Raw genomic sequence first — 18,189 nt, forward strand, 5'->3', positions numbered from 1 at the left:
AACCTTAGAACTCTTGACTTCAAAATTAGCTGATTTGCGATGTCGAGTTCGAAAAAGAAGTTGCTACTAGTAACTTCTTTTTTGAACTTTTTTTCAATGCCACTACTAGTGACTTCTTTTGATTTCATGACTGCTACACCATAGTCCAACAATGGACATGTTTCAAAGCAGCAGCTTACTGAGCAGTTCGTAAACTCCAACAATTCATTTGCTGCATTATATTAAAATTCCTTACCATTCATGACAACGGTTTAAAGAAACCGTCTGCAAAATTTTTCATTCTTTGTCTTGCACAACAAATATGAGACAAAAGAGATCACATTGGCGGCTGCTGCAACTGCACCAGTTGTATAATTTTCATTGCGAGGACTACTGTATTTGATAGAGACTTTGCATTGCCATCAACGTTTAACACGCGGTGAGACAAAGCATAAAATGGCAAACATTGAAGTTAATGTTTGAAACAAATTTGAGATCAATGTTACATTTGTACATTTCTTATTATAACCCGAATGTATTCTGAAAATTTAAGTAAATTTTTATTTTATTAAACTTATTTAACGGTTACGTGAATGAAAAATTATTTATTAAGTCTGTTGTGCAATATCATATGTGTGTGTTTGTGTATATATATATATTTATTTATTTTCATCATTATAACCAGATATCGTTTGTATTGAAATATACAAATACATGTGTTGGCGTCACTGTTTAGTAGATTGGGATCATTTGTTTATAAGCGTTGTTAAAGTGAAATTTGTATTGTAATATCAGTATTATTTATTTGTGTTCACTTTTGTTGACCAAGTAAGTAATTTTATACCATTCTAACATAAATTAATATAATTTAAGTTTGAATTTTTTGTGTTTATGAACTGATAGTGTAGCTTTAACTTGCGATGAAAATTTATTTAAGTTCGATGTAAAATCGTTTATTTAAGCAGCACATTAAAAAATTATTATATCGTGGGCATATTATTATTAGTCGTTTTGTAATTAGTAATTTAGGCAATTAAGCAGTTTGTTCCACCTTAACTTTTGTATCGTATACGTTATTACGCACGTGGTGTAAGGCAAGGTTAGCTTGCGTAGGTTAACCCACCGGGTTGGTCTATTGAACGCGTCTTCCCAAATCAGCTGATTTGGAAGTCGAGAGTTCCAGCGTTCAAGTTCTAGTAAAGCCAGCTATTTTTACACGGACTTGAATACTAGATCGTGGATACCGGTGTTCTTTGGTAGTTGGTTTTCAATTAACCACAATTCTCAGGTATGGTCTGACTGAGAATGTACAAGACTACACTCATACACATCATCCTCTGAAGTATTACCTAAACGGTAGTTACCGTTGGCTAAACAGGAAAAAAAAGAAAGAAAAGCTTGCGTAGGTTAAGTTTCGTTGAATTATATTTATAAAATAAATAAATAACAATGGTAATATAATGGTTATATTGGATGATATTAACTATAACCCAAAAGTTTGCTGTTTATAATTATAGATATAAATTAACCAAATTTAACCTCTGAATCTTAAGTCACTCTGAGGTCAGAGCGTAAAAAGTAACAACTTTTTACTTGTCTAGAAAATAAACTCCATAAATGCAGTCTGCATATCTAACCTTTAATGATTTTACATCAAATTTTCTTCTTTTTTTGTCTAGAATCCAAGCAAAACATTCAGTTCAAAAAATTCTGAGGTAGTTGATATTCCCTTCCCTTTTCAGAAACAACTCAACAGAGGCATTTCCTTTCATTTTTGTCAGTGCTGTTCTATTTATTGTATATGTAGCAGAAAGGACTGCTTCATTACTTCACCCCTAAGCAATTTGGGTAAGTTGAGTGCAGAATGCAACCAGGATCTTGCCACCTCACAAATGATTGTTTTCTTTCTCAGCTATGTTGTGGAGTATAAGATACCGTCATAAAATGTTAACACTTGCATTAATTTTTCCAAGCCTGATTCAACTATAGCAAAGTGTTGGTTTATTAGATGGACATTCATTTGATTTATGCCATATAATTTGCTTTTACAACAAATAAGTCCCACTTAACAATTTTTAGAGAGATGACCTAATTTTCTACAACAAAAACATTTCTTGCCGTTGTGATTAGCCTTAGCATGACTCCCTTTTGCTAAAGTTTGATCTAGAAGCATGCTTCCTGGGTTGACTGACAATCAACCTCGAGTTAAAGATGTTTCGTATCATAATCCCAACTCGTATTTAAAAGTAGTTTTGCAATTCAGACCGTGTCTTCTGTTGGCAAGTCATGCTATGTGATGTAAATGGGGTAAAACACATGAGGCAATGTTTATTAAAGCCTTGCGCACGCCATTCTCATATATTGTTTTGCCTAGGAGTATCATTTCATTTGAAGTTCACTGTACTTTGCAAGAGGAGTGTCAGATTTATTTTAATTTCAACCATACTTTGTGGGCAGTAGGATGTAACTACCCAATACAAAATTTCTATCTAGAGAAAGAATAATTCTTTCTTGACTATTTTTCTTTTTTCTATTTGCTATGATCCATTCACCAGTTTCTTCTGATAATCAACACTTCCAGTCTCAGACTTTTCAAAGGTTCTATTAACAACTTGAACAAAAATATGTTGCTCTAAACATGTCTGCACAATAATATGCCCATAAGTTTTTCAATTTTGTTTTCTTCTGATGTCTGTGAATATTCCATAATTTCCAACTAGATGTTGAAAAAAAACACCCCATCGCTTGATAACCGTAAACTTATATTTACAACAGTATAAAGGAAAAACCCCCACGTCAATTTTCCATCTAATGTGTTTACCGAAAATTGCCTGCTCACCTACTATATTTGGTAAAACTCGCTAAAAAAAATCTGAGATCGGTTACAAAAAACTATTTCTTTAATTTTTGATTGTGAGATCCATGTAATCCTTACAGGGATCACTTGATAAATTTTAATATTATTTACAAAGTATTCTTATATATAAAAAAAAAAAAAGTTATATTTATAACCCTTAAGGAAACTACCTATGTACATCTCTTAACTACTACTGCTATTATTACTTACATCATACTATGTTATAAAAAACTATTTACAGAAAACAATAACATTTCATTATATCTATCATTTAATTATGAATTTTGTTATAAATAATTCAATACAGATTTGTTTACACAAAATCATGATCAACAACGTTTCAATCAAAAGTTTTATGAGATAACAAAATTAGTTAACAGCTGAAGCAATTAAGATAAAATAAAGCTTCAAACACATAACATTTTGTCATTACCCTTTTGATAGTTTTTGCTGAGGTTTCTCTGTCTTCTGTCTGCATCTTTATTTTTTAGTAGCCACTGCAGCTCTGTCTTGCTGTTTTGATGACTTCTTACCTTCAGTGTTGATAAGCCTATATATAGAGACTGTTGCAGTCTCTTTTGTAGCTCAATCTTGACTGACTTAAATTTGCATATCATTGTTAAAAATTTGTAAAAAAAAATGTAAAGTCAATTCTTCCCTAAATATTTTGGTTCTCATTGGAAGTTTCTGTTGTTCAATAACAAGGTTGTACGAAAACCAAGCGCTGGCAATTGAACTTCAAACAGTATTTAAAAAATGATTTTTTAATATCACTTGATTGAATGTCGAAGGCTGTTGGAATATGAGCTCATTTGGTCAGACAAATGTCTGAAAAGTTTCCGAACTAAATTTAATAAAAATATGATTTAAAGATAAACGAATTTACTCACATTGCCCTTTACATACAACCCTTCTCTATTTATACACCTGTTCCAGTGCCGGTAGAGCCTGTCAAAACGCTCTGGAGAAATCACTTGGGGGATGCCCTCCAACTGCTCAGTGCAAGCCCATTGGGTGGCTGGAATGTCGTCGAAAAGCGGTCTTTCTTCTTCAACTTGAGTTTCAGGAACATTTAATAGTCTGGTGCAGCCAAGTCGGGTGAATAGGTGGTGATAAGACAGTGATTTTATTTGCAGCGTAATAACATGTTAAAACTGTTGCCATGTGTGCCGGGACATTATCGTTTCAAGAGATTCCAACTGCCTGGATCCTGGTACTCAGGCCACATTCGATGACTGCAGCAGATCAGGGGTTTCATTACTTCCAAACAGAGTTTAGAATTCACAGTTTAACCATTTACAACAAATTCATAATTCATGAATCAGACCCTTAAGTCAAAGAATGCAATCAACATTGTTTTTACTCTTGATTTTTGCTGCCTGACTTTCGCCGGTTTTTGTGCTTTAGGACTCAGCCAAGCAGCAGATGATGCTGCTTTGTTTGTGGTTCATACAAGAAGCATCAGCTTTCATCTCCAGTTACAATTTGTAAAAAATTTGGGTCACTATCGGCAGTTTCAATGAAGTCTTAAGCGCAAGAAAGATTCATCTATCTTTATTTTTTGGTTAAGAAATGTGGAACAAAACGAGAGCACATTTTCAGCAGTTCATTTTTTCTGTTTATGGTTATTTTTTTCTGTTCATTTTTTTTTGAGGTAGAAAAAGAGATGAGGTTTTTCCAGCAGGAGTGCATGCACTTTCGTAATGTTTTCGTCATGAACAGCTGTGATGGCCTCCCGCTTCGTTCATCATCTTTAAACTTTTTCCACCATGTGTATGTTGTAGTACAAGATCCGGCTTCATCACCAAATGCTTGCTGTATCATAAAATAAATTTCATTGAACGATTTTTGAAGTCGAATATAAAATTTTATCATGCTTCTCTGTTACATATATCGTGCTCGCACAAGATCACATAAACACAATGAATGTGGCCGAATATGTCTAGTTACTGGAGTGACAAAATGTGATGAAATTTTATACACACATTCGTCACACATTGTGCTACATAGTTCCTTGGTTGTCTGAGAGGTGGCGCTACTTGTATCGACTACAGAAATTTAGTTCGGGAACTTTTCAAACCTATTAATGTATAAATGCTTTTGCACTGTTGTTTATAACCACCTTGGGTTTCACTGTGGCCTTCACTTTCTTCTGTTTTGTCTGTGTTTTGATGAAATCCCTGCTATTTTTCCATTTCATTTTTTTTTTTGTATCTGAACATTGCGCTGTAACTATTTCACTCTTTCCTCTTCATCTTTCAAATCTTAAACATTTGTGAACAAATATTCGAGTTCATTTTCGTCACACCAACTGAATCCATCTACAGGCAATGGTTCCATCATACAACGACCATAAAGAGATCCGACATCATAATATTTAATAGATTTCATCGGTTTATTTTCATCATAATTATCTTCATTTGGATCATTTGCCAAGGCATAACGGTTGGGAATCATCAACACCCCGCCACGAATGCCTTTTTCAAAAAACAAATACATATCCGGGTCTGTAACAAGTTCCAATTGTACTTTCGTAGCCTTGAGTGCTGCAAACCATGATAAATGTGGACAAGGATTCAAACTGTTTATGTCAGTCATTTGATTACAAAAATTTTCAAATACACAACCAACAGCATAACGTCCAATTTCATATAGAAATCATGGTATTCACCAAGCGTGTTAATTTTAAAACTATTCCAAACATTTTGCGCGTGTTTATAATCGGATTCAGAGATATTTTCTCTCTTTAAATCATCATAAAAAGCCTCGGTGGGTTGTAATTGTGTTTCATTGAAAACAGAGCTGATGTAATATATGTATAGGGATAAACACCTTTTTGTCGGATTAACATATAAAACAAATCTTTTTCTTTATTATTTTCATCACAATTACTTTGTATACTTTTTCAAATTGAGAGTATGTTGTTTTAAACAACTTCTTTTTAAATGAACCATCACAATCAAGTAAACTATACACCAAATCATCTAAGCTGTAAGATAGAAATTGATAGGAATCTATAAATCAAGATGATATTTCATTCTTGAGTGTTAATTGATTCGAGTTTTTCACTGTTGTTTGCAATACAAGAAATTTCAAATTTATCTGTCAATTCATCCATCCCCAATACAATATGATGTGAATCGTATCCACATAAATTATGAAATACAATTGGAATAAATGTTACGTGTTTACAATTTTCATGCGCAGGGCCAATAAATTTATCACTTGTGTGAGAAAGATGTCTTACACGATTCCCATCAATCTCATCTCCACATATAATACATTTACTATGTTTTTCAAATTTTTTTTTTGAACTACCTTTTATCATCATCTATAGTAGTTCTGTGTAATTCAAAATCATAACAATATCCAGATGGTTTATGAGTGTGTGTTTTTGTAGTATTACTAGTGTCTGGTTCAGAGTTTGCAATTTGATTTGGAATGATAAACTATACGAAATCTGCATATATAACAAAAGGCACGCGTAATGTTGAAGAATCGTCTTTAAACGATACTATATTACCTCGTCTATGATTCTCTCCTTTGCCAATCCATTCATTTGGCATTCTAATTCTCTGAACCTTTCCTTGTTTACAATCTTAAATATGTTTTGCTAGCTTTTCTTTAGTTTCGCTTTTACTAGTCCAAGATTTAAAACAATAGGGGCAATATTCACGTTTTGTCTATAATGTCAGTTTAAACTTCAAAATCATTGTTAGTTCCTTATCTCGAAAATGGTGTGTCCTAGGCCAATTCTAACACGATTTTGAATGGGTTAACTGAATGGGTACTTTCCAACTTCCTGGAAAAATAGCTGCTAGTTTCATGCGTCTAGGTCCAACCATTCTCAAGATATGCTTTTTCTTCCAATATTTTTTGTATTTGATGATGAAATAAAATAAAAATATGTTTTTATTATCTAGCAATCAACAGGTTAACTGTTCTGATCACTTTTAAATTTATTACTATGTTTTGAAAAAATCGGTCATCATTACTTTAAGCGAAAGCGGGATGATATGTGATAAAGGTTGTGGAATGTTCATTTTTTTATTGTTGATATAGCTAATGACATTATCTTATGTATATTATACATAAAAAATTGATATTTATTATATTAAATAATGATTTCTAAAAAAGGGCGTATCTTGAAAAGGGTGCGTCCTACACAATCTTTGATGCGATTTTGAAAACCTTAACGGTTTAAAAGAATACTTTCCAGAACAATAGGTCCTAGTTTCATGCATCTAGGTCCAACCGTTCCCGAGATACTTGCGCGAGTAGAATTCGCTAATGTCAGTTTACCTCAAACCTATTTCATTATCAGTTTTTCAAATAATCTTCTTTATAGTATATGTTCCTTCAGATTTGCAAGGCTAAAATAATTTCACATAAAACCGGAAAAAAACAGTAAATGCTGAACAAACTCTATAATGCTATATTGAACCCGACGTTGAATGTGAACGTGTTCAGTGTAGCAAAAGTGAATAGCATAATATTTATACTCATCATTAGCTTGTTGTTTATTTAAAATTACAAGACAATTATCACTTTCATCATGTGGGAAATGTGTGATGACAAATATGGTGTGGGCATGGATTTTTACATTACCATTTCGTTAATTTGTAACTTGCGTTTTAAATTCTCATCTCCAAGTCTATTATTTTCTATATATTACAACTTTGAATGCAGCTGAATATTATCGTTTTGATATGAAAGTCTTTGATGAAATAATCTTTCATATCATAACATTTATCATAAAACTCTTTTGATAACCATGAAGCAATATCGAGTAATAATAATATTTTATAAACATACGTGTACCAGTAGTAATTGTAATAGTTTTATTTTATTATCACCCGTAATCTCATAAAAAGCCGATCCAGGATTCATTTAATTCTTTAGATTGTTTTTTTTTGTAACAAATTATCAAACTGTTTCCCTTCATCATGATATAACTTTGTCGCATTAAAAAAAGGGCCGATGAGATTTAATGTAATAATAGTTCTTTAGATTGACTCACCTTAACATTCTTCTTTTACTGTTGCTGTGATTTACAACTTATTAAACGTTTTTTTCATATAACATCTAACTTTTATATGTACCAGAAATTAGTAAATCTAATTGATTTTTATTACATTTTAGACTAACTTCATATATAGTGTTTGACTCATCGGAATTCTGAGTAGCCAAAGTTTCTGAATACTGAAATCGATTGCAGAATCCTGATTGCGGCTTTTCTATTATAAAACTCAATTAATTCTTTTGAATGAAATCAGCTTTAATGGACATTCCCCTTCTAAAAATAATAATATATTAAATCATCTAATTCTTGTTTTAAACTATCAATGTCGATTGCTGTATCAAAATGATTGCCTTTCCTTTTAAATTTAAGATCATGGCATGCATAATTGAAAAATTTAATACTGTTTGGCTCTTTTACTTTTCGATATAGGATTTCATAATCGGGATCTTTTTTTTAATTTAAAAGAATCATAGAATAATATACGAATCATCCGGTTGTATCTATAATTACAATACAATTATCTTCATTATCGTGTGTAAATGGTACTGCCATAGTTTTATGTCTCTGCTTTATTGTTTAATCTATCATTTTCAAACATATGATTTGAATTTTCATGCACAGTTGTTTTCTTTTTCGATTTGATGTAATTAATCCTCGATATTTTCAAGTTCTTTTAATTTTGCTTGTAACCGAGTGTTACACTCAGATATATGCATCTTGATATAACTTAAAATTTTTGATGAAAAATCAATTAAATTTTATTACATTTAATATAAAACTTGGGGATATCCAGGAAGCTATTGATAGTATTAAATTATCACAAACCTTTTATGACATTCATAAGACATTCTCTTATTACATTCCTCTTATGATTTCACACTTTGACCAGTGACTTTAGACATTTCCACAGCAGCCGGAATTCCGGCTGAGATCAGTGTTGTAGTTCCATTCATGTCATGATATATGCAACAAATATTTATTACCATTCATTGCTTAATATGAACTATTTTATTGTAATTTCAACTGTATGTAAAACATAAATTATTTATAAACCTCATTTATAGTTCAAAAATGATTTTGTAATTTACTTATTACAACAGTAATTATAGGTACTTAGTATTAACACCACCACAGCTATAGCTTTATTTAAAAACAAAGTAGTCAATCGGATTTCGGTGGAAAATGGGCCGAAAATAGAGTTTAACATAAATAAATATTTATTTTATAAATATAATTTAATCAAACTTAATCTACGCTCGCTAACCTTGACTAATTAACACTGTAATTTTTGGAGTATTTATTTAATAAATTCAGTAATTATTGCAATTTGATTATTTAAATAATAAATAATAGTAATTACTGAATTTATTAAAAAAATTACGGTGTTAATTAAGTCAAGGTTAGCGAGCGTAGGTTAAGTTTGGTTAAATTATATTTATAAAATAAATAAATATAAATAACCATTTATATTCTGTTTTGAATCTGTTTCAGCCCATTTTCCACCGAAATCTGATTGACTACTTTGTTTTTAAATAAAGCTGTAGCTGCGGTGGTGTTAATACGTGAGTACCATAATTATATATTAAAATGATCTCATGTTTACAGATTGCAGATATTTTAGAAAAATATGATGATTCTACATACAATATATCTGAATATCTTACATTGTTATATTCAAAATTACATGAAACTGTAAATGTTATTGATTATAAACTTAAATGTAAAAATAAAACTAAATATAAATTATATTGAACATGGAAAAATTGTCCAAGTTTACTATACATAATTTTCAATATAAAAACACAGCGTCAAATATATTGCATAATATTGCTTTTGAATTGGTATATCAGAAAGAAAATTTTAGAAAACGAAAGAAATCCTCTTTTAAAAAGAAGTTTATGTTTAATGTAAATCAAAATGATTATGTGTATGAAATGGTAGTTGAATTATATAAAAATTTAAAACCTATAATAAACTTTTTTATAATGTTCTTTATATATTAGATTATTAACAATTATATTCATATATCCAAATTTTTATAAAGAAATTTATAGTTCTAACCATATAATGCACCTACATAAACTATCAAGTTTTGTATATAACCAGTTTCTGATTGAATTAGCATACGTCTTAATGCCAAAGGGTGCCGTTTTTATTTTACTAAACTAGTTCAGCCTACCTTTCCAGTAAACTTTAATCAATCGCTAAATTTTTTCATGTGTATATACTTCTCTGAATCTGTTAACAAGATAACAGGTTTTATTTTTTGGAGATGGTTAAGTATTATTATCATCAGTAAGGTGGAGGAAATGTGACAGAAGTTTGGCTCTTACGGGATAATTTTTTTTCAAATCCAAGAGTTGTAAAAAGGGATTTGTGTTATAAATTTGAATTTTTGGCTTCCAAACAATTTCTGATAGCATATATACAGCTGCAAACAAGAGCATCTTATAATTATCAGTCTTTTTCCACAGGTGAAACCTCAAAAACCGGTTTAGTATTTTTTTTAAAGAAATTTTTGACATGAAGATTAGTCTGCTTCATAGAATATCAACTAATTTATTCGTAAAAAATCTAAATAATGAATACATTGAATAATATATTGTTAGGGTCATCAATTGGAAAGTTTATTCCTGGAGTTCCAGTAAATATTTGAGCATTACAAAGCTTTGTGGTAACATCGTATGTCAACCATTCTAAACCCAATCTTTTGTCTCTTTTTTTTGGCAACAGATATTCAAGGTCTTTTACCTATTTGAACAGGAGGCTGTAAATCCTGTCCCTTATCATGCTCATTATCGGTAATATATCCAAGAAAAAGAGCAACTAACATCAGCCATGTACACAGAACCCTTCTCTAGTTATACTCGTTGCAATGCCAGTAGAGCCTGTCAAACTTTCTGGAGAAATCACGTTGTGGAATCGTCTTCAACTATTGGGTACAAGCCCTTCGGGTGGCCGGAATTTCGTAGACAAAGCAGACATCCTATCGTCATCGAAATTTACAATGCAATCGCTGAGTTGAACCATCACGACACACAAGTGAGTTTCTGTTGGATCTCTAGCCATGAGGGGATTCTGGGTAATGAATGTGCAGATTCCGCTGCTATAAAGACGCATTTAGTCAACCCTCTTTCACTACTATTGTTACTACATCCTAATTTATTAACTGTGTAAAACTCACACTTTGCGCAAAGCGGCTAGATGACTGGATTGCTACAGTAGACAACAAACTTTGATATCAAAGATACTGTGTTGCTATGGGACTCCTATCACAGGAAAAGAGTGAGGGCAAAAGTGTTGTTTTTAAACTTCAGTGATATCTGAAATACATGTATTTTAACTTGTCGATAAGTTGTTTAAGTTTAACTTGTTCTCATTTTAATAAACTCTGGGTAATCGGTTGTTAATTGTATTCCCTTGTCATATTTGAATATTTATCAGATTAGTAATTAAAACTTGACCTGATACAGATTAAAGACAGTTGTGACATAATTTTATTAATGAAATGAAATTAATTATGTATTTACATTAGGAAAAGTTAACTATGATATTTACCATATTATTACAAAATATATTTGAAGTTAGTGCCCTGCAGAGCTAATGCAGCAACGCTAAAGTAATCATACTGAGAAACACCTGATGCAAAATGTTATCAGTGTAAACGTTCGTTTTTAGTTATCGATAGTGCAATTTCAAAAGTATGATAGTGTAGAAGGTTTTATATTTGTATAGTATTGTAATGTTATAAAAAGTATATATTCAAAAATAGTAATTTAAAAGTTTTTTTAACTTCTGTGTAAAATTCCCATATTCTTGTAAGGTAAAAGGATTAATCTATTTTTTCCTCAATGAATATGTTTAATTTACAAGTTCACCCACCTTGGGGGCGAAGAAATAATGAATATTTTTAATATCTTAATCTTCAAAGGAGTTAGGGCCTCTGTTGATGGCTTAAAACCTTCTCTGAGATAACCTTCCTGCAAATTTAAAAGTAATTGGTCAGTTGGTTCTCTGGTTCTTGCATGATGCATTAACAAACAGACAATAATATATATATATATTATTTTTTATTTATTTAATCAACCAAAGTACAGAATAAATAAAGTAGGATGAATTAACTTATTATACTACAACTGCATTATATATTCATCTCAAATTACATTACAAACTTCGTAAAATATAACATATCATGCATTTATTTATTTTATTTAAAATTTAAAACCTTTAATCTTTTTTTTAAACTTATTCAGTTAAATTAAAAATTAAAGAAAGTAGTAATTAGTAAAGTAGTTGGTGAAGTAAGTTCAGTTAAATGGACAACATGCATAATTAACTGCTTTACTTAAAATTATTTTTTTTTAATTTTAATTTGATTTTATGCCTTGATGTCATATTTTTAGATATGTTAAAATGTTTAAATGTTAATTTTAATTTTTCATATTTTAAATTTTGTTTAATTTTTAATTTAACCGAATAAGTTTAAAATAAAAATAAAAGGATTAAAGGTTTTAAATTTGAAATAAAATAAATAAATGCAATGATATGTTATTATATTTTACGAAGTTTGTAATATTTGAGGTGAATATTTGCATATATAGTGGAATAAGGTAAGTTATTCTACTTTATTTATTCTGTACTTTGGTTAATCTAATAAAATAAATATATTTATATATAGTGCAGAGGAGTATAATTCTTAAAAGAATTGTTTAAAACAAAAAATTTATATATATATACATTTCTAAATAATTGTGTTCTGTTAGATTTTGAGTGTACTTTGTGCATGCAAAAGTTAGCCTTTAACCTTCTAACAAATACCCCATTTGAAAATCAAATGATTGTTTGCAGACATATTATAAGAACACAACTCTGCCCTCCCAAAACAGTACCCCAGGGACATCCCATTTGTTACCAGTTGATGGTAATGATTGGTCTAGCCTCCCACGAGGTGCGCTCATATATCTCACCACTCTTGCCTCACACGCAGTCCCCACGGAAAGCCCATTATTATTGTTAAACAGAAATTTTTTTAATTTATTTAATATTATTCTTATTATTTTTGTAATATTATTTAGTTGAATGATACGAATAATTCAGTTCAAACCCAACTCACACAGTGATAGAAACACACAGTTTAATTAAATTCAAACTCTAATTCAATTCATTAGAGTTTGTGTTTTAACCGGCAAATCATATACTTATATACTCATATATATATATATTTTTTTTGAGATTGGTATAATATCTAAAATCTTCTTAGTTATGCTGAGAAATGTGGGTAAAAATCTGGTTTCATTGATCGAGTGGTTTTTTTTGTGTATCTCGAACAAACAAAAACCGTCTTCCTTTTTATATAATAGTATAATAAATCTTTATGACTAAGAATATACTTTGTTCTTAAATAATTTTTGATAATAAGTAGATCCATATTGTTTTTGAAACCTATGGAAGTTTTTCTTATTAAAAATTGTGATAATAAGTTCACTAGAGATAATAAATCACCGCTTTGAAAATTACATATTTTTATGAATATTTTTGGTATGTACCAAAAATATTATAGTCATGTGACTAAAAATATTGAATAGTCATGACTATCAATATTTTGATAGTCATGTGACTATCAACAATATTATTTATTAATACATAGTTGCAATTCCTAAGCAAAGATTTCTATATCATGATCAATATCAAATCTCAGTCAGGTGAGATATTTTTCATATCCTGTAAAATTCCGTTTCTATGTTTCACACATGAGCTTCATGCTTATGTGGCGATATAAAAAATAATTATTATTTACAATCAAACTCTCATTAAGTAAATGCTGTATATTACAAAATGAGTTTTTTTATAATTTGGTAAGTATTTATGAGAAATAAGATAGAATTCAAAATCTTAGATAACGTTATCTGTGATGATGTTTGTGATGTGATAAATGAAAAATTTCACCATAAGCAATATTAACACTAATGTCAGTAAGATGAGTAGCAGCATTTTTTGATAACGTTTAGCAAAACTTGGCATATTAAAGTCACCGAATAATAATAGTAAGTAAATTAGAGATACAATTTATTTTTATTTAATAAATTTTACAAAAAATCATAAACATATTTACTTTATAACATTCATGTTTTGCTTTTTATTACAGCAAGTAAATTTACTACAACTGGAAGAGGAAGTGCTTGATATTAGTAATGGTGATATTGAAAAAGATCCGTTAGCAATTGAAGAGACTGACTTAGTTAAATCAGAAAATTGAAAAGATGAAAATAAAGTGGTATAAGGGTATTAGATTTTACATACAGTGGAACACCAATTATTCAGATGGACCTTTGCAAGGCCAAATTTGGATAATTGTAAAGGACAATTTAAAAAAGTTTCATCATATATACTGCAGATATCATTTTAATGTTTAATAGGTAAGACACTAAGTAAAAAAAATAAAAAAGTAAATGTATTTCTGTAAAATTAAGAAGAAATTTGGAACATATGTACAATGTAAGAAAAAAGAGATATAGTAATACGGTACAATGTGTAGAAATTTGCTTTTATAATTAGTTTTACAGAGGCTGGTATCTATATGTTTTTGCTAAATGAATACAAAAACGTCAATTGAAAAACTCAGTAAAATAAATATCAATAAAAATAATTTACATTGAAGCAAAGATTTATTTTTTCAAATAATGTATTGGTTTTTTTTTTAAATTGCCTAGTTTGGATTTAAGTAGTCCAGTTAGTTAAACATCTGGAAAATTGGCATCCTACTGTATTTTTCATTGTTATTACTTTATTTGTAAATTGTAAATTTTGGATTACATGCAGTTCATTTCTTAACTCATATATATAAAATAACACATATATAAAAATGTTTTTGGGTCCATGCCCATCTTTAATGATATTTTTTATTTAATAAATTCTTCTTTGTTTACCTTTACACATTAATTTTAAGCTTTCTACATTTCATTTTTTAAAAATTGTTTGTTAATAAAATTAAAATATTTTAAAACTTTCAGAACAAATATTTTGTTCAGTCAAGAGAATGAAAACGTATTCCAATCTTATGATTAAAATTGATGTATGTATATATACACATTAATCAATTATATAATATATAAATATATTTATTTATTTATTAATATCACATTTGGGTGTAACATTTAAGATCAGACTTTCTAAATTTTCTTCAAAGTAACTTTTACAAAAGTCAGATTGAGCCTCCACAGATTAAATTCCACATATAGCTGTTGGCTGTATGTGGAACAAACATGAGAAAATTGTCTGGTGAACTGAATCCAAACAAACTTCATAGCTTCATTTATCATCAAATCACACCTCACTAGATCACATCTAGAGTTGTAACTCAGGACCTAGTCTCACTACAGGTGACCCCTTGACAGTCAACCATGAAAGGTCTTTTAAGAAATACTCCACCGTCTGAACTAAACAACACCAGAGTTCAGAGAAGGCAGCATTTGCATATGGTGGGCTGCCATTTAGAAGATAACATGCAACCGGAGGACTGGAATGCCTCAACACTACATACACAAATAACAAAAATACAAAGTCCAAAGTCAAACCAAAGCAAATGACCTACATTTCCATACACAATCTACGCTCACTGATGCAGACTGGTAAACTAAAAATAATAACTGGCTAAATTGACCACCGCAAAATTCTCATCATGGGTCTGCAAGAAGTAAGAAACACTGACAATGGCATGGAATCTCAGTAATTATAGAGTCTACAAAGTTATACCTGGATAGAAGTGGTGAAAAATGTCCCACAGTTTGGAACAGGCTTTTTAGTCAGCCTCAAAGTAATAAACTCCATACAAGGATTCAAGTCGCAGTCCCCAAGAGCCTTACCACTCAACCCAAATAAATGTAATAAAATCGGCACTATAGTAAATGCCCATGCATCCACTAATAATAAAAATAACTCTCCAAAAGACCATTAGGAAACAGAAATGTTCTTGGATCTGCTCGACCTAACTATAAATAACATCCTCAAAAATCATCTTAAACAATTAATTGCAGTTTTCAATGCTCAACTAGGCAGAGAAAGAAGATATCATGACGTCATCGGGAAATCCAAAAGAAAACAAAAATGAAAGAGGCTCGTCGATTTCTGCAGAAACTACAACCTTATTTCAAAATCCACATATTTCAAGAGGAAAACTCAAAACATGGAAACATCTTGACTACACTAAAGGAGATTGGCAACTGGACTATGTCTTCATGGATAAACACCAGCTCAAGGAGATCTGCAACGTAAAAGACCTCAGAGTAGACACAGGCTTAGACCACTATGTAGTCAAAATTAAATTTACTTCTCAAAGAAAGCAACAAAACCAAGCCCCTAAAACTAAAAGAAAATTGAATCCTACCCAACTGATCAAGAGTGAAAATGACCAAAAAGCAATAGAAAAAAATAACAGTTACAGGTACACTCGAATATCTAGTTGATAACATTAAACAAATCACAGAAGAATTAGCTCCAATAAAATCCTGTAAAAAACATCAATGGTGACGAACAGTGAAAAAAGACATCGAGCATGTCTATTTTACCAATCCCAAAACTCAGAGATATACTTCTAGAATCTAGTAAAACAAAGAAAAGAAACCATCCGAACCCGAAGGAGAATAAAGAGACAATATAAGGACACACTGAAATCAATAGAAGAATTCAATTAAACACAGTCGAGAGACTAGTACAAAATCTCCAAAAATACCAACTCCAACCCCAAACCCTGCTAATAAAGAATGAAAATGGTAAACTGGTCCATAATAATAAAAACTGTTTGGAAATCCTAGCTAAATATTTCAACAAACTCCTAAAACTGACTGAATTCCTAAATTTCAACACTAACACCCCAATAACAACACAACCATCATAACATGTACTCTCCCTCAATAAAAGAAATCTACCTAGCACTGGGTGAGATGAAGAATTACAAAGCGGCAGGAGAAGATCAAACTTTTGTAGAGATTTGGAAACTTGCCAGAAGATCAATAAAAATTGCACTTCATCAATAGCTTGTCAACATGTGGTTCAATGAAGAATTACCAGAACACTGGACGACAACCCTCATCCATCCGCTACACAACAAAGGGGACAAAACGACCCTAACAATTACAGGGGAATGTCACTCGCAACATAAAAACTTCTTTCAAGAATAATCTTCAGCAGGATCGGTCCACAACTCGAGAAAGAACTAGGAGAATACCAGGAAGGTTTCAGAGCCTGGAGGAGTTGTCCAGACCAGATCATGAGTCTCAAGCTAATAATGGATTACAACTGGAAAATAAAAAGAGACGTGGTCATAACATTTGGAGATTTCAAGAAAGCTTGTGACTGCATCCACAGAGAATCCTTACAAAAAATCCTGAGACACCCTGGACTATTTATCAAATTAATAAACATGATAAAACTGACCCTTGCATACATTGAGTCAGAATTAAAATTTAGAGGTGACCTCTCAGAACCTTTTGAGATCAAAACAGGACTATGCCAAGGTGATGGGCTCTCACCGCTATTATTCAACTGTGCTGTAGAAGTTTTAGTGAGGGAATGGAAAGTTTTAGTGAGGGAAAAACTGTTAAGTGTAATTTTGTATTCAATTTACGGCGCATAAAAATCAAATCTGTTAAAAAATGTGAAATTCTGTTTAGTTTTGTTTTGAAAAATGTATCTTCACTAATGCCAAATATGCCGACATGATTTTCATCTATGGATTTTGCAATTGAAGTGCCGCAGCAGCGGTTACGGAATATAGGTCTAAAATTATTGTACTTACTAGACACATCTGTTTTCTTTTTTGTAACATTTTCTTCTAAGTTTTCATTGGTTTTGTTGGTAATTAAAGTCGGCATGTTTAAAATTTTATTTCTTTTTTGTTGACATTATTTACATCAATCTTCTTATAATTAAATTCTCTACAATTTATGTTTAAAACATGTATGATTTATTGCCAATTTAATGTAATTGTACGTCAAACGTAAAAAATGTGTTTTTTGACCCTATTTTTGGCGTTTTACACGGGATATCTTAGAAACTAAGAGAGATACAGTTCTGGGACCTATTTTTTTTTATTTCCCAGCTCAAAACCCATAAGAAACAATTGAATTTGCCCATTAATTGACCTTCCCAGAATTTCAGAAAGCCTTAATTTACCTGGAGGAACTAAAACTCGGGTGAAATGTTTCACCTGTATAACTCGTTAACGAAGCGTTTTCAGACCTATGTTTATATGATTTTTTTCTTACTTTTCAAGAATGAGTTGTCTATATATATATATATATATATATATATATTTATATACACCATCATATGT

The 18,189-nt window shown here is 30.6% G+C and overlaps 1 long non-coding RNA gene across 1 annotated transcript; it reads left to right on the top strand.

Moving 5' to 3' along the window:
- The first annotated feature begins 713 nt into the window (after positions 1 to 713).
- On the top strand, positions 714 to 14,511 carry LOC142333406 (uncharacterized). The gene is made up of 3 exons (XR_012758593.1): positions 714 to 807; positions 9,351 to 9,421; positions 14,005 to 14,511. It is a non-coding gene; the product is annotated as an uncharacterized LOC142333406 (long non-coding RNA).
- Positions 14,512 to 18,189: the final 3,678 nt, after the last annotated feature.

This window comes from Lycorma delicatula, chromosome 12 (genome assembly GCF_047948215.1).
Source record: "Lycorma delicatula isolate Av1 chromosome 12, ASM4794821v1, whole genome shotgun sequence".
In the NCBI taxonomy this organism is placed as follows: Eukaryota; Metazoa; Arthropoda; class Insecta; order Hemiptera; family Fulgoridae; genus Lycorma; species Lycorma delicatula.